General features: G+C 42.2%; 2 long non-coding RNA genes across 3 annotated transcripts; one reads left to right on the top strand and one right to left on the bottom strand.

Moving 5' to 3' along the window:
* Positions 1 to 161: 161 nt before the first annotated feature.
* On the bottom strand, positions 162 to 23,296 carry LOC109437267 (uncharacterized). Of its 2 annotated transcripts, none has more exons than XR_012498670.1 (4): positions 23,179 to 23,296; positions 1,753 to 2,321; positions 1,029 to 1,203; positions 162 to 579 (listed from the first exon to the last, which is right to left on the bottom strand). It is a non-coding gene; the product is annotated as an uncharacterized LOC109437267 (long non-coding RNA). The 2 variants fall into 2 exon arrangements; XR_012498671.1 differs by having other exon boundaries at positions 2,244 to 2,321.
* LOC141573119 (uncharacterized) lies at positions 4,025 to 17,256 on the top strand. The gene is made up of 2 exons (XR_012498672.1): positions 4,025 to 14,789; positions 14,842 to 17,256. It is a non-coding gene; the product is annotated as an uncharacterized LOC141573119 (long non-coding RNA).
* Positions 23,297 to 24,320: the final 1,024 nt, after the last annotated feature.

The following is a 24,320-nucleotide window of genomic DNA, read 5'->3' as shown; positions in this document are numbered from 1 at the left end:
GCACAGGGCTTGGCACACCTGAATTAACTGCCTTCCTACCTGTCTCTTACCTATGCTGCCTTAGGCCACCCTCCCCTCTTGGCTCCCGAGCATCCCCAGGGCCGCTTTTGAATTAACAGTGCGCCTAGGCAGCCTCTGTAAGTCACCACATCTGGGAGCAGTGGGGTGCAAACCAAAGGTTTATTTTGCTTGTAAAAGAGGCAGCCCAGGAGGGCCAGACCAAAAGTAACCCAGGTCTGAGAGCTGAAAGGTTGGGTATGGAAAGACCACAGGGAGGCCAAACGAGTTCCGGGCTCGTGCTGCCTGCACTGCTCAGCCATTAGACCTACTAGGAGCTGGGTCATAGAATAAGCGTTTATGATCAGAGCTCCGGTGGTCTGAGAAGGCAGCCGGTTAACACCTCCAAAAACTGCCATAACATTCTCAGACCAGCCTGGCATATTTAAGGGGAAACCTCTGCGTTCTTCCAGAGGCCACCTGATGGTTCCAGGGGTCTGCATGGAGCCTTCCTTCTTGCGATGTTGTTCTCCAATGTGGTCACCAACCAGGGGCAGTGATGAGAGTAACCTGGAAGGAATGCTAGGCCATAAAAGATTGTGATCAGTAAGTACAGGGACACAAGTTTCAGGGTAATTATGTAAAGCAGGGAACCGGGCATCCTAAGCTCAGGAATTGGGGCAGGACATTTCAAGCCCAAACCGCAGGGAGGGGGGATCGGTCAATTGTTAAGCTCTAGAGCAGGGAGAGGCGAGGCCTATTTCATGGTGGTTCCAACCGGGCCCTGTTTAAATTCCCCCGTCTTATGTTCATTTTATTTCTATAACATCAGTAAGGTTAGATTAGAGAGGAAACAAATAACTATATTATAAAGACAATTTTTAAATCCAGGGATACGGGTGACAAGGGGTCTTGCTACTTCCTCCTTAGAGGGCGTAGTCCCTGCCTCCGGCTAACAGAGTTCTTTGCTATTCAGTTACAGCGGGGAGGGGACTATGGATGAACTGTCCTCTGGTTAAGCGGCTACTGGCCTGGCTTGTCATCCTCAGGAGGGATGATGGCCATGCCTGGCAGATGGCCATCTGGAGATGAAAACTGCTGTGTTTCAGATGACACAAACTTGTCTGTTTGAAGAGGAGCTTAAGGTCTTCAGCCGGCTCACAGGACAGGAGTGACAGTCTTCCTTCTGGGGGCGTCCTGTGGAGACTTAAATGAAACAGGTTTGATTCAAGGGAAGTGGACCCAGCCACTGACTCCCTGAAGCTCAACAACAGTTGTGGGGCTTGGGACAACTGCAAAGGGTCCCTTTCATTTCTGAGCTAACTGATCTGTTAGAGACTCCTCCCCTTCTAGGCTTTCAGTAGTATTTGGCCTCCTGGCTTTCTGGGGCTACAATATGTAGAGGGGTTAGCCTGGGGGAGGTACTGGTCCCCCATATTTCCTAAGCGTCTGCTGAACCTCTCCCAAGTTAACACAGGACGTAAAAGAATTGAGGTCACAATCTAAAGCAACGGGCAGGCCTAGAGGTCTGCTCAGAAAACTTCCAGAGCCCTTTTTAAGTCTGATTCGTTCATTTTATATTTTCTCTCAGGTATAGACCATTGGTAAGGAACAGGCTGAGTAAAATGAGCCCAAGTCTAGGGGCTGTTTTTATCTTTATAACCAAGCAGATTTTAGAGGAAGAAATGGGTCTAGAGTGAGCAGTCAAGACAGAGTAAATGGCTCCCATATCAACCAGGGAATTAACAGGCTTACCTGCCACGTCAAGGGTCACCCGCATTTCCTCCTCTGTGATGAGCATGAGCTCTTTCTTCTGAGGAGCCACTGGACACTTTAGGCCCCTCAGTCAATTACAGCCATTTGCAGGGAAGGAGTTGGTCCCTGCTCCCTTCAGAACAGGGGACGATCCCTCCTCCAGTGCCCTTCAGTTTGCACAGTGGGCATGGCTGCTTTGCAGGATTCTAGCACGCCTTACCCCAGTGGCCTGGGCTTCCACGTCCAAAGCAGGCTCCTTTTCCTTTCTGGGGCTGCCTGGGTGGCCCTGAGGTGGCCCTGGCCTTGGCCTGTCTATTAACTGCAGCCAAAAATGTGGCCTGCCTCTGGCCTCATCTACAGTGTCAGTGTTCCTTTCTTTCCTCCTTTTCCCTGTCGTGGTTGTTAAAGACAAATAAACAAATCCCCTGTCCTTCTTTTAGGATCCGAGCCTCTATCAGGAATGTAACAGTGGACCAGAACCATTGTATTACCTTGCCAGGTTAGGAAAACAAGCTTCCTTATATTGGTCTATATCTGACACCGAGGAGAACACGTGAACTCCAGCAGTCCTGAAATACACAAGTTTGCATAACTATTAGCAAAAGTCAGTTCTTAGATTTAATTTTCCTGAGTAATTGAAGATCTAATTAAGACAATATATACATAGAAAATTATTTTCATGACACATATAATTTTTGCTTTTCAGACAAAAAACTTGAATATCATTAGCAGACCAGTAGTCTAACAAACTTTGTTCTATTTAGCAGAGAGAGAAAATTTACCTAATTTTGTGCCAGCTTACTTTTGATACTTAAATTTATTTAAGTCACATTTACTTTAACCATATATAAAATTTCTTCAAGATTTTTCTTCACAAACCTTCTATAGTTTTCCCAGTCCCTCTTGGTTTGTCTCCTCTCACTTATTCAGAAATAATCATACTTAGGACAAACTCCTTTCTTTTCCTTCAAAAATATATTTTTATACCTTATGCATTTTTTGGAAACATACATCATTTCCTTACATATTAATGAAAATCCATAACCTTCAGAGCCTTAATTTTTACTGACAACTAAAAGCAAGTATTCAACATTTCCATTAGCAAATCCATAAACACATTTTGCAACCTTTAGAAGTATAGGTTTTTGTTAGCAATATATCTACCAATTTTTAAAAATTATATTTTAAAGAAAATTAAAAACCACATTTACTGACATCGTTAGTTTTCAGATTTCCTGTGACAAGAAACCAAAAAGTAGGTGAACTCAGACTCATCCAATAATTAATATTTCAGCATTTTGTTATTTTGAAATACCTAGATATTCAGTACTTTTTATCATTTAACACAAGTTAGTAAAACTGAAATCTTTTTATTTATAGGTGTTTTTTTTTGTTCTGTTTTTTTTTTTAGTTGAGGAATATTGGAGAACTGTTTTTTTTCAAGACCCATCGCCAGAAGTCAAGTCATTTTCAATGTAGTTGTGGAGGGCGCAGCTCAGCTCCAGGTCAAGTCACTGCTTTCAATCCAGTTGTGGAGGACGCAGCTCACTGGCCCACGGGGGAATCACACCAGCGACCGACCTTGTTGCTATGAGCACTGCGCTCCAACCACTGAACAAGCCGGTCGCCCAGAACTGAAATCTTAAGTTACCAACAGATGCTGAGAAACCTCCTCCAAGCATCCACACTATATTATTACTGAAAAGTTTTATCTGTTAACATATTATAAGTTCTTAAGTTTAGGAGATGATGTAATACAGAATTGTACACCTGAAATCTATGTAATTTTACTAACAATTGTCACCCCAATAAATTTAATAAAAAAAAAAACAAAACAAAAAAAAACATATTATAAGTTCTTAACTCCAGAAGTTTTCAAAGGTAAGTATTACCCAAACTATTTTTTGACAAATTTTGTGACTGAGATAACATGAATTTATTTTTGTAAACCTAGGCAAAAGATACCATATTTAATGTTAATAACATTAAAAAAAACATATTTAACTAAAAGTTAAACTAGCCTTAGTATCAAATATTTTCTTAAATCACCTGATCATGAAAAGTACTTGAGTTAGTTTTTATTATTTAAATTTATAAGTGCTTAATCCTTTTTTAAGCCAATCAATTATAAACTGGCAATACATCCGGAGGCAATAACATTATATATGAAATATACAAACACACGTATCACAGATCTTATACACATAAACAGAATTATTAACAGTTGCACAGGGTCCTAAGATCTTACAGTTACCCTTAAAATTTCAAAGAGGATGGAACAAGGAGTGGGAGGTCTGGCTTGAGAATTTGCCGCTTGGTTTTAAAAGTGTCTTTTTTTCCTTCAGTTACCTCAGCCTCAGCATTCCTGTTCATTAGTGGATTAGGAGATGGGTGGAGTCCCCTTTTTGCTGAACTATCAGTTTAGTTCCATTCTTTTCAGAGTCTATCATAAAGGCATACATAAGAAATTTCACCCTGTTTCTCAGATCTCTAACGGAACAATTCCAATTGCAAAATAGTGTAATTTAATGAACTATCGAGCAACCAGCATTCTCCAGAATCTAATGTATACATTGGCCAAACAGCACTGTAATAGAACATTAATGTCTTTTTGGTCAACGGCTTATAGCTGTACTTTTGCCAATGTCCTAATATTTTACCCAATGGGCTCCCAGCTGGGATTGAAACCTTAGATCCCATGTTTGAGCTTGAACAAATACAGCTACACTTGATATACACTCACACACACACACACACACACACACACACACACAGATCCAAGTATTTCCTGAATCAGACAGACAAAAACCAGAAAAACTAACTTTGGATCCGAATACCAAAACCAAAACCTGGCCAGGCACCAAATTGGGATGCGACATCGTCTTAATCCATATACATGGTCCGTTGACCATCAGACAATCAGCTAGTGAGCGAATACCGAAAACCAAGTGTGGCCCTAAGGCCACCCAATGCCCAAAGACTGAAACCGAGCATGGTGGCTTTCACAGTGCCGACCACAGGCGTGCTTCCAAGACCAGAGGAAGCCTGCAACCAGAGCCCCTTACTGGTGGGGTATTACGCCTTGCTGGATGTTGCAACCTCACCTATTGACGCCAATGGGTCAGTATGACCCCCAGATGGCCCTCAAAGAGGAGCCCCAGATGTTGAGTGCAAAGTCCTCTGGCTGCGCATGCCAGAGCCACCCCGATTTCCAAACCAGAAATTAGAGGCAGGAAACAGAGCCAACGCTTATTCTATCCCAACTGTGCAGAAAAGGCGTCCATGACGGGCAGGCCCTGGCACAAACCCCACCTCCACGAGCAAAATATCTCGGCAGAGGTCGGTCCTGCACCAAGGAATCTGCCCAGTCCCAGGCAGCCCCCGAGACTTACCGGAGGAGCCCCGAGGCTGTCCCATCTGGGTCGCCAGAAACTGAAACCGGAGGCAAACGAGTCCGGGGCTCGTGCTGCCTGCATCGCTCAGCCAATAGACCGACACAGGAGTTGGGTCATAGAATAAGCATTTATTATCAGAGCACCGGTGGCCTGAGAAGGCAGCGGGTTAACACCTCCAAAAACTGCCATAACATTCTCAGACCAGCCTGGGATATTTATGGGGAAATCTGGGCGTTCCTCCAGAAGCTGTGATGGTTCCGGGGGTCTGCATGGAGGCTTCCCTTTGGCGACGTGGCTCTCCAACGTGTTCACCAACCCAGGAGCAGTGACTGGAAAGAATGCTGGGCCTTAAATATTGTAATCGGCGAGCACAGGGCACTGTGACTAGTAAGCAAGCGTAAGTTTCAGGGTAATTATCTAAAGCATGTAACTGGGACAGAGGGATCTCCTAAGCTCAGGAACGGGACATTCCAAGCCCAAACCTCCGGGAGGGGGTTGGTCATCTGTTAAGCTCTAGGACAGGGAGAGGTGAGGCCTCTTTTGTGGTGTCCCAATCTGGGCATGTTTCAGAGAGACTACAGAGAGGCCTGCAGGGTCCAGACTGCAGCCCCCTGGGACAGCTGGGGAAGCAGGGGGCCTAAAGGCATATATGAAAGACCTGGGAAAACAGTGCAGAGTCAGCCAAGGACACCCCAAGAGATCCCAAATCCATAGGCCACGCACTCAGTCGGCAACTGTGGGCTGGCAGCAGCTCAGCACCCCACACCCTACACCGTGCTTCTATTTCTGTCCCTGTCTGACCTTCTCCTTCGGTCTCTGTCAGCATCTCTTTGACTAGGTTAAAGATATTCATGAAACATCTGCTCTGTCACACCCCCCTGCAGTGACACTATGAAGCCCCTAAGGAACCTTATCTCATCCCTAGCTCCGGATGCCTTATTTACCATTTCTATCTGCCCACCTTTCCTGTACCTGGGGTCTCTGACTCTCTCCTGTGTGTGGTGTTCCCCTATGTATGTATTAAATCTGCTTATTTTCTCTTGCTTATCTGTCTTATGTCTATGTGATTATCAGAGCAGCCAAAAGGAACTTGATGGTAGAGGAAAGTTTCTTCCTCCTTCACATAAGCAAGTAATCAGATAGTTAACAAAAGGTGAGATTTGGGAGTAGATCTATATCACTGCATCATAAAATAAGATTCAACAATTACTTTATAAACTAACTTATTAGTGATACAGGTTAGCTAGCATCCCTAGGTAGACAGGGAGGTCCCTGGTGGAATAAACAAAAGACAGCCATAATCCTAAAACTCCAGGTTTTGAAATCACTCCTTTGCTCCAGGACGTAATATAACAAGGCCTTTAGATTAATCATAAAATTCTTTTTGGCCTGACAAACGGAACAGATCTGATACATAAGAGTGGATTACTTTCCTAATTCCTTTAGGATGGGCAAGCAGCACAAACATGGTAGAGAAATTAGATTAGAAGGCATTAGAAGGTGCCAGTTCCCTTCTTCAAACAGCTCCCCTTTCCCAAACAGGCAAGGGAAGATATAAAAGTAAGGGCTTTTGCCTCCGTCACGGGGCCACCCCCATTCGGGACCCCCTCCTGCTCGGGAGCTCTGACTCTTTGCTTGCAATAAACTATCCTCTTTTTAAAACTCTCTACCTCTCCTGGGTCCGTGTTTCCATTCTTGGGTCTCACGAGACACGATCCCGGCCTACACCCAGAAACTGCCGGCAGATCCAACATCATCTACATTAATTGGGGAATCACAGGAAAATATTCCTCCATCATTAGGACTGAGTGATTAGATAAATGAAATATAGAAGAATTTACCAATTTAACTTCTAGATGTGAAACTTTCATAAAGTTTCAAAGGTGGGTAAGAAGAGGACTAAAACTTGCCTTTGGGACTATTGATTTAAAGCTGGTTGTTAAGAAACAAGACTCAGAAAGAACCTTTGACCCACCCCACCCCCATTTCTTGCCTAAGAGATTCAGATGGAAAAACCTGGTTTAGGAAGGGAAACTTGGCGTAAACTCCTTAGCATAAGGCGGGAAGACGCCCAGTGGATACTGCTGACCACCCTTCCCCCGTATCCCATTATTTTCTGAGTTGCAACAATTTACCTTCCATGAGTGTGCCACTCTTCCTAAATTACCTGCAAAGCACCCAATCTTCACGAGTATGTGAATTCCTCATGCACATATATTAAAATTTGATGTATGTCATTAATCTCATTTTGTTCATTTGATGATTAGCTCAGCTAGAAGAAGTTGTTACCATAGGCAGAGCGAACAGTGCCTCAGGGAGAGAGGGGAGGAAAGGAATGAAGACGTGAGGCAAAACAAGGAAAAGAGAGGAGATGAGATTATTCCTAAGAAATGGTGCAGCTACAGCTAATTGGAGTGGGTTAAAACACTATTAGCATTCCTGGCAGGGGAGGCAGGCTGTGGTGGGATCCCAGGGTTTGGCCTGTGCACTGGGGCTGAAGGGGCCTTGGGGACTCCACTCCAGGTGCAGCATCTGCAGGGGGAGCTGAACACCAGGCTCCTGGGGCAGCTTTGCTGGAACAGGCTCCCCCCTGCACAGCTGTGGTAGCTGGACCTGTCCGGTGGGTTGGGGTACAGTCCCTCAGCTTTTCCCTGGCATAAGGGGTCTCATCCAAGGCTGGGGCCACTCTCAGGTCCAGAGTGCTGGCCTGGTGTGGGAACTTCAGTCTCGTGGGGGCCTAAAGGCATATATGGAAGACCTGGGAAAACAGTGCAGAGGCAGCCAAGGACACCCCGAGAGATCCCAAACCCACAGGTCACGCACACAGCGACCTTGGGCTGGTAGCAGCTCAGCACCCCACACCCAACATTCTTTGTCTATTTCTGCCCCTGTCGGACCTCCTTTAGTGTCTGTCAACATCTGTCTGTCTGACTAGGTTCAAGATATTTATGAAACATTTCCTCTTGTCACCCCTCTGCAGTGACACTTTCAAGCCCCCAAGGGACCTTACTTCATTCCTAGCTTGGCATGTCTTAGCTACATAGGTTCCCTTTCTAATTCCCTACCAATCCTGTATGTGGGGTCTCTCACTCTCTCCTGTGTGCGGGGTTCCCATGTGTATGTATTAAATCGGCTTATTTTCTCTTGGCTAATCTGTCTCATGTCTGTTTGATTATTAGAGCAGCCAGAAGAAACCTTGAGGGTAGAAGACAGTTTGTTCCTTTCCTCCACCTGAGCAAGTCACCTAAGCAGGGTAGTTACTAAAAGGTGAAATTTGGTATTGTATGTACATCACTGCATCATGAAATAAGATCCAACAATTTAACTAAACTAACTTATTCTCCGGATTGAATGATTAGATCAATGAAATATGGAACAATCTACCAATTTAACTTCTGGCTGTGAAACTTGTATTAAAGTTACAAAGGTGGGAATGAAGAGGATGAAAAGTTTTGTCTTTGTGCACATTGACTTTAAGCTCCTTGTTAGGGAACAAAAGACTCTGAAACAGCCTTTGACCCTCCCCCCTTCCTGTCTAAGAGATTCAGATGGAAAGACCTGGTTTAGGGAGGGACCCTTGGCATAAACTCCTTAGCATAAGGCGGGAAGACGCCCAGGGAGCCTGCTGACCACCCTTCCCCCATTCCCATTATTTTCTGGGTTGCCTAACAACAATTTACCTCCTGAGAGTGTGCCACTCTCCCTAAATTACCTGCCAAGCACCCAATCTGACCTCGCTGCCTTTGGAATTTTTAGACGTATGTGAATTCCCCATGCGCATATGTTAAAATTCTATTTTACGTTAATCTGATTCTATTAATTTTATGATTAGCTCAGCTAGAAAAAATTACCATAGGCAGAGAGCACAGGGCCACGGGAGATGGGGGAGGAAAGGAAGGAAGATGTGAGAGGAAACAAAGAAAACAGAAATGCAATGCAATCATTCGTAAGAGAAAGTGCAGCTACAGCTAATTGTGATGGATTATAACACTATCAGAATTCCAGGCAGGGAAAAATTCCTAAGAAATGCTACAGCTACAGCTAATTGTAATTGGCTATAACAGTATTAGCATTACAGGCGGGAAAATTCTCCACCCCTTTCACAGTTCCTATAAGGGAATCCCTCCTCCGGGTGGGAAGGAGGCATCAACAAAGACAGGCCCTGGGAACGCCCTAGAAACGCCCATAGATCACCTGTGACTCCACCCTTGAATATTTCCCGCCCTCATTCAGATATAATCCTAACTTTTCTTTGTTCCGGTGCAGTCACTCTCCTCGTGGTCTTGTGCACTCCTGCATATTGGGAATATATTTTGTTTCTTTTATTAAATCCTTGGCCTGCTTTCCTTTGCTCATGATGCATTGTTCCTACGTCCTGGAATGCCTTCCTGTGGTGATAGATACAAGGACCTGATCTCCTCTAACACACAAGATGAGAGCAAAAGAATTTTTTTTAAGCCCCACAGTATTGGGGAGCCTGGGAGGAGAATTACTGGCTGGATTACAGCGCCTGGAAACTCTGCAGCTGGGAGCTCATGGACATCTCATCTGCAGGCAGAGGTAAGCGGTGTTTTTGTTCACCCTGTCATGTTTCCTGGTCTATTTCTGTGGGGTTGGGGAGAATTTAGAAGTGCTGCGTGTCCTTTTTCTCTTTTCTACATGTAGATTGGCAAGAAAAAATGTTTGTGAAGCTGGCTTCTCGGGAGTAGCGACTCAGGTTTTCTTTATTGATCCTTTCCTCTCAGAAGTGGTCATTTTTTTCTGTGTCTGTGTCTTGTGCCGTTTGTAATCGAAAGAAAATACCAAGGGGAGAGGGGGGTGGTAGATGAGGGTAAAGGGGATCAAATATATGGTGATGGAAGGAGAACTGACTCTGGGTGGTGAACACACAATGTGATTTATAAATGATGTAATACAGAATTGTACACCTGAAACCTATGTAACTGTACTGAAAATTGTCACTCCTATAAACTCTAATAAAAAAAAAAAGAAAGAAAATACCAAGGGACAGAAAGCCTTTGGCTTCCTTGGTTAAGCTAGTAAAAGGGCTTTTTGGTTTTAGGAGCTATTAAAATCCTATCATCAGTGGTCATACCACAGTTGCTTTGAATTGGAAAAACTTCAAATTTTGAAACTGCGTTGGAGAATTTTCATGGCAAACAGCTGTTTTATTGGAACCTAGAGGAAGACCACATGTTTAATACAAACGAATTCAAGGAGATTTAACTTTTGAATTAGTTCTTCAGCTTGTTGGGTCTTAAAAATGCTAATGTCAACATTAGGTTTAAAAAAAGCAGAAGGGAAAATCAAGAGATGTGCAAATTTTTAAAAACTGTATTTCGATCTAATATTACGATAATTGGTATGTTGGAACAAGTTTTAAGGAATGTAATAACTGATCAGGAACTTGACCAAAATTGAGGCGGCTTTTTCAGTCTGATACAAATTAGAGTCTCAGCATCTCCCCCAGGTCCTCTGCCGAGCAGATCAGAAATGTAAACACAGCCCACAACTGTCTGAGGCCAGAGAGCCGAGCCGAGGAAAATAAATTGCAAAAGGGGCATTTTTAACAATACAAGCCTCCCTCTTCCAGCCTGACTCCCCTTTTCCTGCCTCCTTAAAGACTGTGAAGCACAAATAAACCCTGAGCACAATCCCCTTAGCAGTAGACAGGAAGAGTCCATGCAGGAGCCTCACCAAATGTACCTGCCACGTGTGTTCAGCTTTTCCTGAATTACCTGTAAATCTCCCATTTTTACATCTAAAATCTAAGAGTCCACTCCCACCCTTGTCTAAATGTCATATTTACCTGATTTCTCCTCGCTGTATTTGGAAATTTCATGGTGATGTGAATTCTAGGTGCGCATGTATCATAATTCCTGGTCTCTGTCTGTGGGGTTGGGTAGAAGTTAGAAGGGGTGCGAGGCTTTTGTCTCTTTTCTGAATTTAGATCGTCAGAAAAAAATATTTCTGCAGCTAACTTCTTGCACCTAGAGACTCTATATTCTTTCCTCCCAGAGGTGTTCGTTTTTTCTTGTATCTGTGTCTTGCATGTCGTTTGTCCTAAGAAGTCACTACCACGGGGACGGAACACAGGCACAGGCTCCCGTAAGCCTGTCGTTGGAGCCGGCCCCACAGGCTGGGGAGTTAAGCGGTTCTGTCCAGACCGGCGTCCCCACCATCGGCCAGGTGCACTTACTCCATTGTGCCTAGTAGCCAGTGGGATAAGGTGGGGTTCCATATGCGCCTCTGCCTGGCTGTGCCAGCTCCCAGGGGAGTGTGTCCTGAGGGGCCTCTGCCCATAAGGGGCATCTGTCCCCCCTGCCTTTCTCACCCGTTAGAGCTGGACAGATCCCAGTCTAGTAGCACCTCCCGGAAACCACGATTTAGTGGGATTGGGGCTGGAGGTGCCTCCCATTTTGTGGGAGACCGGAGACACCCTGTCCACACCTCCATCCTGACCTCCTGGGTGACGAAGGTCTGTACTTTCTCTGACTGTCTTTGGGGGTGACCCTTTGGCTCTGGGAGGGCTGCTTCCTCTGCACTCTGTGTGGAGGGGCCTCTGGCTTCCTGGCCGGAGCTGTAAGGAGGCTGGTTGGTTGTCTCACTATTTAGTCCTCACTGTCCTTGTACAGACGATGGATCCCGGAATGGTAAAAACTTCTACATTGAAATTGTGTTACAGAGTTCTTGTGACAACCAGCTGTTTTCTTGGTGAACCATCTTGTGCGTTCTCTAAAGTTATTACTAATTCTGTTAATTTGTGATCCCTGTGTGAAACCAGTTTGTGTGTGGTAAGATGTTTTGTATCTGTGGATGGTGTTACTAGTGTAATATTTGATCGGTTTGAAGAAATTAAATGCTTACATAAATTAAGAAATAAAATACAAACTGACCCAAATGCTTTTCAGGATCAGATGACGTGGTGAAATATTTGATATTAAAGCTGGTTTTAGTTTGTGTTTATCACATAGTCATATCTGTGAAAGTCAGTAACATAAAATATTTATATTTTAACTGTGTTTCTGAAAATAAGTTTGTTATCTGTGTTACAAAATGTGTCAAGAAAATAGCTTCGGTAATAATTGATTTTGACATCTAAAATTTTCAACTAATATGTGAGATAGATACAATGAAAATAAAAAATATGTAAACTTTTTAGCGATAATTATATTCTACATAAGCACTGAAAAGGTTTTGGTAATTTGAAACTTAACAGTTTTGCTATCTAAATTAATGATGGATATGCATTTAACGTCTGGACTATTTCCAAATAGGATAAAATAATGAAACACTGATTACTGAAAATAGATTTATCAACTTTTTGGTATTTATTGTAGAGGAACTAAATATATTGGTGTATTACTAAATATGTCTTCTGGTATATTAAAATTTTTGTGTGTGCTATGGGGATACATGTTTCTAGAAATTATTAATATGTTCATAATTATATCAATCTAAAGAATCCTGGAGTAGCTACACAATTATTTACTTAGTTTTCACTGCTGATTAAGATGGACATTGGATTGTTTAGGCCTCTGCTGTTGTGAACAGCGCTGCCGTGGATTCATGTATCAGTGTTTGTTTGAACATCTGTTTTCAATTTTGGGGGGTCTACTTCTAGAAGTGGACTTGTACCACATGGGAATTTTTTTATGGGTTAGAAATTCCCAACTATAGTGCACTCAGGCCACCATTTTACATGTTCAGAAGGAACATTTAAGGGTTCTAATTTCTCCACATTGTTGCTGCCATTTGTTTTATTTTTCTCAATTATAGCCATTCTGTTTCACGTGAAGGGGTTTCACATTGTGGTTTTAATTTGTATTTCCATCATGGCTAATGATCTGTAACATTTTAGTGCCTGTTGACCATTTGTGTGTCTAATATGGAGAAGGTGCTATTCAGGTCATTTAAAAATTAAACTCCTATTTCCCCAAGTTGCTCACACACTGAAGTGCCGCAAACTTAGAAGAGCATGAACCGGCAGAGGAGCCCCTGTGACATTGGGAGGGTGACTCCTCAGTATCTTCACCATTCCCTTTTCTACCAATCATATGTTGAAAAGACTTATTTAGTCATTCAGACATTAAGTAATTTGGGTAAACCTATAGACACAATTCTGCTAAGTGTTCTGCAATAAAAGCTTATGTTTGTAGACCTCTCCCCATTTCCCAAAGCCCTTTCTGTATGTACTACTCTATTTGATTTTTGATTACGGATTCAATCTCCTTATTTGTTACAGGTCTATTCAGATTTTCTATTTGTTTGTGATTTAGTCTTGGTAGGTGTTGTGTTCCTTGAAATTTAACCAAGACCGTTACTACATTTTTAAGAAATTTCACATACATCAAGATTATTTCCCACTGCATAAATATTCTGTGTACACGTGATTGTAAATGGTTGCGTATATGCCATCTCACGTATATGTCGTATTTATAGACTTCCTCCCGTTAAATCTAGGTTGACTTCAACTATTTCTCTGCAATGAATATTCTAACACTGTCCACACATTTAATATCAGTTCCTCAGAGTATACTCCTAGCTGTAGAGTTTCTGCATAACTGGGTCTGTAAGCATTTTTTCCTGCTCTGACCACGTTTTTCTGAGATGATGCCAGGAAGGAGATTAGACTCAAAGTTTAAGTTACCAGTTGAGCAATAAGAATAATGTATGCAGACAATTTTCTCAGTATCTTTCTATTCCAATTCCACTATCCAGTAAACTATCTGCTCAATAGATGGAAAAATATGAGTATAAATATTAGTCTTGTCTAATAGCAATAAGCCTCAAGTACAACTTTATTTAAAGAAGTTTTACCATTATTTTTAATATGTTCACTCATGTGAGTTCTAAGTGTCATCATCAGAACTATTAATGACACCTATTCCAGAGGCCTAATGCTGGAGTTCCCTCTCTCAGAACTCCTGCAGTCTCACATGAAGAAGTGACAATTAGAAAAGGAGCCACTCTGGGCTAAGTAACATAAAAGATTTTTTCCCCCCGTGACTGACAAGAGAGTAGGCTGGTGATCAGAGGAGAGGTTGGACTTTGGGCCCAACCAGGCCCCCCCACCCCAGTAGTATGTTTTCATGGGAAATAATCAGGTCAATCCAGGAGCTTGTTCTCTCTCATATGTAACATATATGAGCTCCCACGAGTTCCAATGAGACTACTGGCTATTCTGGTTGTCAGAAGGCCTGGATTCTAGTCCTTCTCTCCCTGAGTATGGGATTTAATTCACAGAGACTAAGGTCTCAAGAGCCATGTGGCACAACCCTGCTGCTGTTCTGTGGTCATCAGTGTTTGGTGGTGGCTTGTGTGTGTGCCAATCCTTGGTTGAGTTCATTCAGCCACTGCATGTGCAGACTCAGCACCAGCCCCTCTGGGCCCACTGGCACCCAAGATGCTTTTCTGGAAGCAAAATCTGACCCAGACCTAAGGCAGCCTCCTGCTGAAAGTTGCTGTGTTGCGGTTACAGGACTAGCACTGAGCCCCAACTGTGAGAGGTCAGCATGTCTCAGAGTTGGCCTTACTTGGCACAAGTCATAGGTGTGGCTTTTGGAAATACTGGCATTTTGGAAACACCTCCCCTTACACTGTTAACATTCCTGGGCTGATCCACCGCCTTGTGAGCCCCTGGTTTCCCAGTTGCTTTGGTTACAGTAAAAGCAGCAGTCATTCTGGGCTTCAGGTCAGGCCTTTTCCTAATCCACCGAACCTTACTTCCACCATTAGCTGGGCTTTCTGGGTAATACAAAAACATGAGACACTTAGATAAATGTAACAAAATGAGGATGGTCTGTACAGTGAGAAGTATAAAATGTCTCCCTTATAACTCATAAGTTATGTAGTAAGACAAACCAAAAAAAAAAAAAAAAAAAAAAAAACCACAATAAAAATATGTTACCAGATGCTTCACTTAAAAGAATACATAGGACTGACTGTCCATTAAACCCATGTAAAGAGGCTCAGCATTCATTAGTCACTACGGAAATGCAAATGAAAAGATAAGGAGCTAGTACTTCACAGCCAGTAACAGAACTAAGATAAAAAGTGTAATAATTGATGAGTACTGGAGCGAATAGAAACCTCATCCTTGGCTGAGGGGATTATGAAATAGTGCAGCCTCTATGGAAAACAGTTTGGCATGTCTTTAAAATGCTAAACGTACAGTTATATGATTCATCAAGTCCATTTATCGAATTGAAACCCTACGTACATGTAAAGAACAGATGTCACGTATAATAATTCACAACATGTGACTGGATAAACAAATCGGGGTATAGCCACATAATGGAATTCTACTCAGCAATAAAATGTGACAAACTAATGACCACTCAACTGCATGGTTAAATGTGAAAAGCATTCTAAGTAAAAGAAGTGAGACACACAAGAGTACACACTCTGTGACTCCCGTATATGCCATTCTAAAACAGATAATGTCTAATGACAACAGATAAGTCCCTGGTTGTCTGCGGCTGGGGGTGGGAGAGCAACGGACTGCAAACAGGACCACCATGGAACCACTGGGAGCGATCTGTCTGTTGATGGTGGTGGTTCCATGACTATTCATTTGCTAACACTTTAAATGGACCCAGTTTGCTCTCTGTAAATTGTACCCTCAGTAAAGCCGATTTTAAGAAATACTCAGAAAAACAGGGATTTTTGGGAAACAAATCTTCAGCTCCAAGTGAATGCTCATAACAAGTTGTACTCATCATTGCTTATTTTAAAAACTACAGACACCTGACTATGAGGTACCCCGTCTGCTGAGCCCTTTACTGCGTTATTTCTATCTATAACCGTACGAGGAACATAATATTCTCCCCCCTCTAGTTAAGGGAACTAGAGTTTGGAATTTTTAAGTAATTTGCCCAAATTCACATAGCTAGTAATGGCGAAGCTTCAATTAAAAAATAACTGGCTAGTGTGTGGCTGGTCTCAATACTACAATGCCTGGCACATGGCATAGCATCTTATAAAATCAGCTATTCTAACTGAAAAAGTAAATATGCCCTACCATCGTTACTCTCTTGGGAGAATAATAATTCTCTCTGAAAAACCACTCAGAGCTCCCTCGAATACTGTCCCGTCTCCCTCTGTCATTGTGTTGATGATCTAATAACTTAAAATGCAACGGCTACTAAATTGAAATTAGAATTTGAAGGGAAGAAAGTAATTATGTTTCAAACATCATGTGGCACGTGAGTTACACGCACCATCTCGTTTAAATTTCACGGTAAAGCTGTTCATATGTATTAACGTCCACTTCATAAGCTCAAAGTGACCTGTGCCAGGTTGCACAATAAGAAATAGAGGGGCCAGGGTTCACACCCAGATCACTTTGGCTCCATAATCCAGAGGCTGCACTATTTTATGAAACTCCTTGCTGCCTCCACATCTGGCTAAGGATCTTGGCAATTTACTAAGAGGAATGGGAAAGCCCTGACGAATTAAAAAACCCCAGCATCACAGTGTCCAAAGCTATAGGCACATGGGGGGTCAATGTATCTTAACATTCATCCCTTCATTAAGCATACACTGATGAAACCCATGGCACTGGCTTTCCTGTTACATGGCAGGAAATGAAAGAAATTGATTTAGTTAACTTTGTCCTTAGCCCAGTTCCAAACTAACTATGTTGCTAGTGTCTCAGCAGCTGTATAGGAATCAAGCAAAAACAAAGTAATGGTGTATAAAACAGCTATTGGTTGCAGTTGGCAAGTTACTCCAAGAATGAGATGAATTTAAGAGATGGATGGCAAGGGAATAGAGATTCCACAGATTTTGGGCTTCAAACAGTTTGAAAGACCAACCGCTTTTGGTTACGTCCATCAGCAATTACAGTTTAGATATTTTCAGTGACAAAGTTCACTCAATCACACAGTCCTATGGAAAAAGATTAGATTTAGTGTGTATCACCTTATAAATAAATGAATTCTATCCTGACTGTCTGTTAAGCATTGAATTGTGTCCTCCCAAAACTCACGCTCGGAAGTTATATCCCCCAGGCCCAGAATGCGGCCTTTTTTGGAGAAAGGGTCTTTACAGAGGTCATCAAGGTAAAGTGAGGTCATTAGATCACCAATCCAATACCTCTGTTGTCCTTATTTTTTAAAAAAGGAGAAATGTGGACACAGACACACATAGAGTAAAGATGATGTGAAGACACAGAGAGAAGACAGGTCTACGAGTGAAGGAGACAGGCCTATAACACATCCTTCGCTCACAGCCCTCAGAAGGAACCAATGCTACCAACACCCTGATTATGGGCATATAGTCTCCAGAACTGTGACACAATACATTTTTTTTTAAGTCCACACTATGTGGTACTTGTTACAGCAGGCCTAGGAAACTAAGGCACTGCTTTATTTAACATTGCAGCTACACCACTGGCACTGTCAATCCCCTTTAGTTGGTTATTTCTAGTTTTTCCAGAGTACTTGTTACCTTTAAAAAAATCAATATTTATATCATTTATTATGTGTTCCCCGCCTCAATGAATTTATCACAAGGAACATTAGTTACCGATGTATCTTCTGTGCCTAATAATCGTGGCAGGCTCATACCTGGCATTCGAGAAATATTTCTCAAGTGTTGAATGAATCAATGAAGACATCAACCTTCATCCAGTGAATCACAAATGGGGAGGTGTCATACATTTATCACCAACCAATAAGTAAAGACATAGTCATCTTTTAGCAAAGAGGAAGGGGAGAGGATAGTCCTTGGATAATGAAGACACCGTGCTTGGCACATGGAGATACATCCTAACAGACATCACAATATACATAAAGGGTGGTATATGTCGAAGTGGGTAATCAGAGTCTAAAATATCATGCAAGACCAAAGGAATTAAAATAACCGAGACCACTTTGAAGAAGAATAAGAAGTGTTTTGACCTACTACTTGTCACGGCTCACCGTAATGCTGTAAGAACGAGACAGTGATGTATTGGCCTAGGGTAATTCACCAGGACTTGGCAAACAATAGATCATAGTCCACATCTGTCCTGCTGTCTACTATATTTCTCCCCCAATGTGTTATTATGAAAAATTTCACACATACAGAAAAGACGAAAGAATTTTACAGTTATCACTGATAATCCCAGATTTAACATATTTGTTGGATTTCCACCGATTATTTGCATTATTTCCCTTGATTTGCAAAAACTATAGTCAGTAAAACTATTGCCACTCATTATGCATCAAGCAAATGGTACTAGAGTTGATTAATCAGTAGCTATGTTATTATTCTTCATGACCACATTCACAGTTTTAAGAAATGTGACATATTTCACTTCAGAATGTCCTTAATGGAGCGTTAAAAAATAATTTTATAAGATCTCAACTTTTGATTACCTGTCTTATAATATCTATGTAACAAATATTCTACAATTTGTATTTAAATTGTCCCCAGAAAGAGCACTTGTGTGATCATAAGATTTGGAAGCTCAACTTTGCATGAAGGAAAATTCATGCAAAATAAATAACAGCGTTTCTTGGCAATATAAAACTGAGCTTCAAATGAAAAACAGAATTTTGGAAAAGTTGTATCTGCCACTGTGAATGTCACAGCTTCCAAGTACTTAAGACTGATGATAGTGATGAATATGATTATTGATGTAAAATGAAATGTGTTCACATTCGTGAGATCTGCATAGGTCATCGAACCCATAGTTTTTTGAAATAACCAGTGCATGATGTTACAAAATCATGCACGAAACTACGATTTAAAGTGCACGTTAGACCAATGGATTGTAATATAATACAGCAAAAAAAGTTTGCCTGTGTAAAAAAAATACAGACCCTCGCCCAAGACTGGAATGGGGAGGGCCTGTAGGGGGAGCTCTCACTGCTACATGGATGACAAAGCCCTACAGGAAGAGCCCCTTGGTTATCACAGCTCTCCAAACTCCTAGAAAAGAATCTCTGCTTTTCTGCTGGGGACTGGCAGCACGGCTGTCCATGGCTGCATGTCCTGGGTGGGAATTCTCCCTTTTCCCCCAAATAAACCTTTTTTTTGGTTGTTGAAGGAATATCTAGTTGACTTTTTGTTTAAGGTCAACATCTGTATGATCTCAGACTGTACATTGCTAGTAAATGATCCCTTGTTCAGTTTTTACTGTCTAAGAGCAATATCCACAGTTACTGGATAAGCATATTAAACTACCTGTCCTTTTTCAACTACATACTTGGGCGTGTCCATATTTCCTTAATGCATTTCCACAAGTACAAGATGTAGATTGAATGCAGAAGATACTATGAGACTCCAGCTAGTTTCTATTAAGCCTGGCATTTAAAAGATTGTCTTCCAGGGCAATGGAAATGTTGTAAATCTTGATGAGATGACTGTTGAAAAACTATCAAATTACTCAAAATCTTTGAGGTTAAAAAATTGCTCTCTTTTTAGGAGAGTTAGTGAAGTATAATATCTATATTCCATACAATTCATCATTTTAAAGTGTATCATTGTGTCACTTTCAGCATAATCGTTCCCATTTAATTATGGATGATACATTTACAGACCCCCAATGGATGCCTGAAACCTCAGATAGTACTGAACCATACCTATATATTCACTTAAAGGAAGAACTTTATGGCTTTTCTTTGGTGTGTCAGAATTGCCAGCATCACTATTGTTGTACTTTGGAGCCATAATTAAGTAAAACGAGGGTCACTGGAACAAAAGCACTGCAGTACCGCTGCAGTCCACCTGATAACCCAGGTGACTAATACGCAGGGAAAATATATAGCGTGTGTACGCTGGAGAAAGGCATGATTTACATCCTGGGTGAAAAAGTACGTAATGTTACTGGATGTCATCATGCTTCTCAGAACACTGCATTTTAAAACTTAAAATTTTTTTAGTGGAATTTTCCATGTAATAATTTTGGACCAAAGTTGACCACGGAAAGTGAGAAAACATGGATCTAGGGGACCCCGGTATTCACACAGTTGTGCAAATCTCACCACTGTGAAATTCCAGAACATTATCATCACTCCAAAATGAAACCCTGTCGCCATTCACAGTGACTCCATTCCTTCCCCTATCCCCTAGGTACCATTACTCTACTTTGTATTTTTAGGAGTGTACTTAATCTGGACATCTGTATAAACCCATATAAAGAGAAGCATTCTATCGGTGGCCTTTTCTATCTGGCCGTCATTTAGCGTTCTGTCAAGGTTGTTTTGCGTTGGTCTGAGCTGGTCTGTCACGATGCTATTGCCTATGGATGCCTGGGGTCCTTGTCACTTGTCGTGAGCCGCTGTAGATATTTCCCTGACCTGAAGCAATGTGGCCGGACCCGCCCTTGTTATTATTATGATTGTAAGAATGACCTCAGCAACAACTATCAGGAAACTATGAGGGGGCAAAAAAACAAGGTTTATAATTTATAGCCCGTGGAAGGTCTGACTGTCCCTGGCCACACGGTAAGGTCCTGGGTATAGAGGGAGTGCACGTGCAGACCTGCGTTTCTGCCTTTGTAGGGGCAGATGTTGGGAGTACCTTGGGTTTCAGAGATTCACTCTTTATTGGGTCACTCTAGCAGGCAGAAATTTAGGTAAACTTGGGCTTTTTTAAAGGGGAAGTTTATGGGTGAGGCAGCCTGGCTCTCTCTGTGACTGTGTACCTGCGCAAGTATATTTTAGATGGATGGTTTAAAGTTGGTGCCTCAGCAACCAAAAGCTTAATGCCCAACAGTTACATTACAGTAAAACAAAACTGAACTAATTTTCAGGCACTTATACCACAAAAGTTCATCTCTGTAGTTAGGGTATTTATCAGTTTATTTTTTTATGGCTGACAATAGACTTGAACACACCCTTCCCCATAGAAAACACCAATGGGCAAAAACACACTCAAACAGATGTTAAACATTATTACTCGTGTAAATGAAAATTGAAATCCAACCCTAACCCTTTCACACACAGTAGAATGGCTATGGTTTTGAAATCACTGGAAAGTAATAATTCTAAACAACCATGTCAACACCACACGAAATAGTGGAAAAGACATCCCAGTTTATTACACAGCACAAGCCCTACGCAGACCCAGTTCTCCAAAAGAGGTGAAGCTAACTGCCCTTGGCGTAAGAGGCACTGTGGGGAGACCGTATTAGCGCCTTGGGTAACGTGGATGATCTGGGCTTTGGAAGACAGCAAGATTTCTAATTCCAGTTTTCCATATTACTATTCCAAAACCACCTATATTAACCAAAACAGGGTGGTATTGGCATAAAATCAAACACGGAGATCAGTGGAGCAGAATCCAGCCAAATTTGAAGCAGCAGAAACGACACTGGGAATATGGGACAGCTGTATGCAAAACAACAGCACTGAACGCTATTTTACGTCACAAATAAAACCAACAATTTTCACTACTATGTCTTTTCAGTGCTGGGCCCTCTAGTGGCCAACACTGGCCAACACACCTCCCCGAACCGCAGAGTCGGCATAGTCTCCTTACCTTTGGCTCTCGTTCATGCCTCCTGAGACAGAGAGGTAAAGCAGGTACAGAAGGAAATCCGACACAGTGTCCCAGCCGGAGAGCGTCCAGGATAGATACAGTGAAAAACCAGTTCCCTCACAGAAGATACCACTGCAGGACACGAAGGCATCATGGCGTCTGTCACGGCAGAGGCCTCTCTTCTGATTCTCTAGGCCCCAGCTCTGGTGTGACCCTCTGCTCTCATGAGATTCCCACGACCATGTTTATTGTGCAAACTGCTGTTCTCCACTCCAGTGGCCATGTTGAAGGAACCTCTGCTCTATTCGCGATTTTGGCATATTTTTCACGCTGTCATCTTTCGAGACACTACTGACTGCGGGAGTGCCAGATTTCAGAATTCAGCTATTTTTTAAAAGAACTGTCGGAAATCTCAGCAGCCATATTTATCGCGAGATTTTGCGCCATATTTTGAAATCAGAAGTCGGAAATCTCAGCCATATTTATCGCGAGATTTCGCGCCATATTTTCCCGAAAGTGCTGTCGGAAATCTCGGCCATATTTATCGCGAGATTTCTGCCATATTTTCCAGAAAGTGCTGTCGGGAAATCTCGCCATATTTATCGCGAGATTTCGCCATATTTTATTGCAAGATGGCTGTGATGAAGGATGGCCATATTTATCGCATGTTCCCGAATCTGTGCTGGGTACCTAACCATTTACCCAAAGCTGGACAACAGATCCCGGGACATAGATTGGATGTCGCAGAGTAGAACCGGACCCCAATTTGAGCCAGTCTCAAAGCCAGAACACAAGCTAGACACCACGGATGCTGGACACCAACCGCCAGAGCCTCACATGTGATGCCGGACCACGGATACTAGGTTGCAGACATCAAACCTTGGAGCCAGAGCTGTACATATCCCACACACATGGGCCCAGACTTGAAGCTGGACCCAACCAGTCTTGAACCCCGGATATCAGATGCAGAGCCCGACTAGGGACCGAACCCTGAAATCTGAGCACAGAAAGAATCTAGTGCTATAGAAAGTTTTCCATAACTTTGTAATAACTGCATAGTAATCTATTTGAAACAACCACATCAATACTATGCCAGAAAAGCAGAACACATCCAAGTCTGTCAGAGGGGATAAGACCTATGCAGACCCAACTCTCCCAAAGAGGTGAAGCTAATTAGAGGCACTGTTGGGAGACTGTATCAGTAGCCACTGTGCCTCGGGTGACGTGGGTGACCTGGGATGTGGTAGACATAATCAGATTTTTATTTCCAGTGTTCCAGATCACTAGACCACGAAGTATAGTAGCAAAAACAGCGTGGCATTGGCATAAAACCAAAGACAGATCATAGAGCATAAAGGAGCCCATGACTGAACTCACATAAACGGCACTATTAACACTGGACAGCCACATGCAAAAAAATCAGCACTGAATACTTACTGATACCACAAAAAAAACCATGATTTTTCACACCAATTCCTTTCTATGCCTCGTTTTCAGATAACAGATAAGCTTTTCCCCACCTCTCAGCAGACTATACACACAGGAAGATTCTCCTTACCTTTTTCTTCTTTTCCACAGTTCCTGAAGAGATACTGAAGTAAAGCAGGTACAAAAGCACGTTCCACCTCGTCTTCGAAGACATAGTACCTGCAGGGTAGATAAAGAGGTTTACCAAGTTCCCTCCAAACAGGTTTGGATATTCTCTGAGCTAAGAGGTAAAACTGACGTCTGCTTTGTTAAATACAAAGAGAATTTTTTATTAGCTTCACGCGTTTAGAGAATGGTACAAACTGCAGAATACTGAACCTAAAACATTATAATGCAGATGCCCCTTTTTCTACCTTTTGACTTAAAGCTGCAGATGATCCACCTTTTACGTTAAAAATGTGACTAAGATATATTATGAAAAACTTTTCACTTATTGAAGGGCACATCAGTTATCCCAGTAAGGTCAAAGCCCCATTGAATTGCCCAGACTGTAAGTGCACGACAGTTACCAAGAAAAATAGTAGAAGCACCCATTCTATGCATAGATATTGATGTCTAAAGTTCATCATTTTTGAAGACAAAGTAGAATAACCAATGCTTCCTACCCCCTGCATTTGGTTCACTGTTTTTACAGGAGCATCACAGAAAGATCACAGACCACTCAATAGCCTACATGAAGCCGGTCACGATTTGCCCTTGTGTAATTTAACTGTATCATTTTCTGTAACACATTTACTATCCTGGAGGGGTGAGGCCCTATGAATGTATGTGGGGCCTGGAACTTCCAATCTCCCATCACTTTTCCCGTTTCACACATCTGTTCAAATTGTTAAGTCCAAATATGTACACTTTCACATTAAGTACATTCTTTAGATGACAGGCAGCACTGTAGTATTTATATGAGCATCACCACGAATGCGTGAATGATGCCTTGTGGTACATTAGGACAGCTAGGACATCTCCAGGTGATAGATTTTCTGCACCATTATAGTTTTCTGTGGTCACGGTGATATGTCCAGTCTCACTGACAGAAATATCACGATGTGATGCATTTCTAGAGACATAGAATGCAACCGAATGAAGACCTCAAAAATCAATGCATCCATCTTCAGTCATTTGTCATAGGAGGAAACCATTCATTTAGGTAAAGAGTCTTTTCAAAAAAATGGTGATGGGCAATGGAGTATCCCCAGGTGTAGGAATCAAATGTAA

The sequence above is a fragment of the Rhinolophus sinicus genome, linkage group LG09 (genome assembly GCF_036562045.2).
Source record: "Rhinolophus sinicus isolate RSC01 linkage group LG09, ASM3656204v1, whole genome shotgun sequence".
In the NCBI taxonomy this organism is placed as follows: Eukaryota; Metazoa; Chordata; class Mammalia; order Chiroptera; family Rhinolophidae; genus Rhinolophus; species Rhinolophus sinicus.
This window is presented reverse-complemented; position numbering and strand designations above follow the sequence as displayed.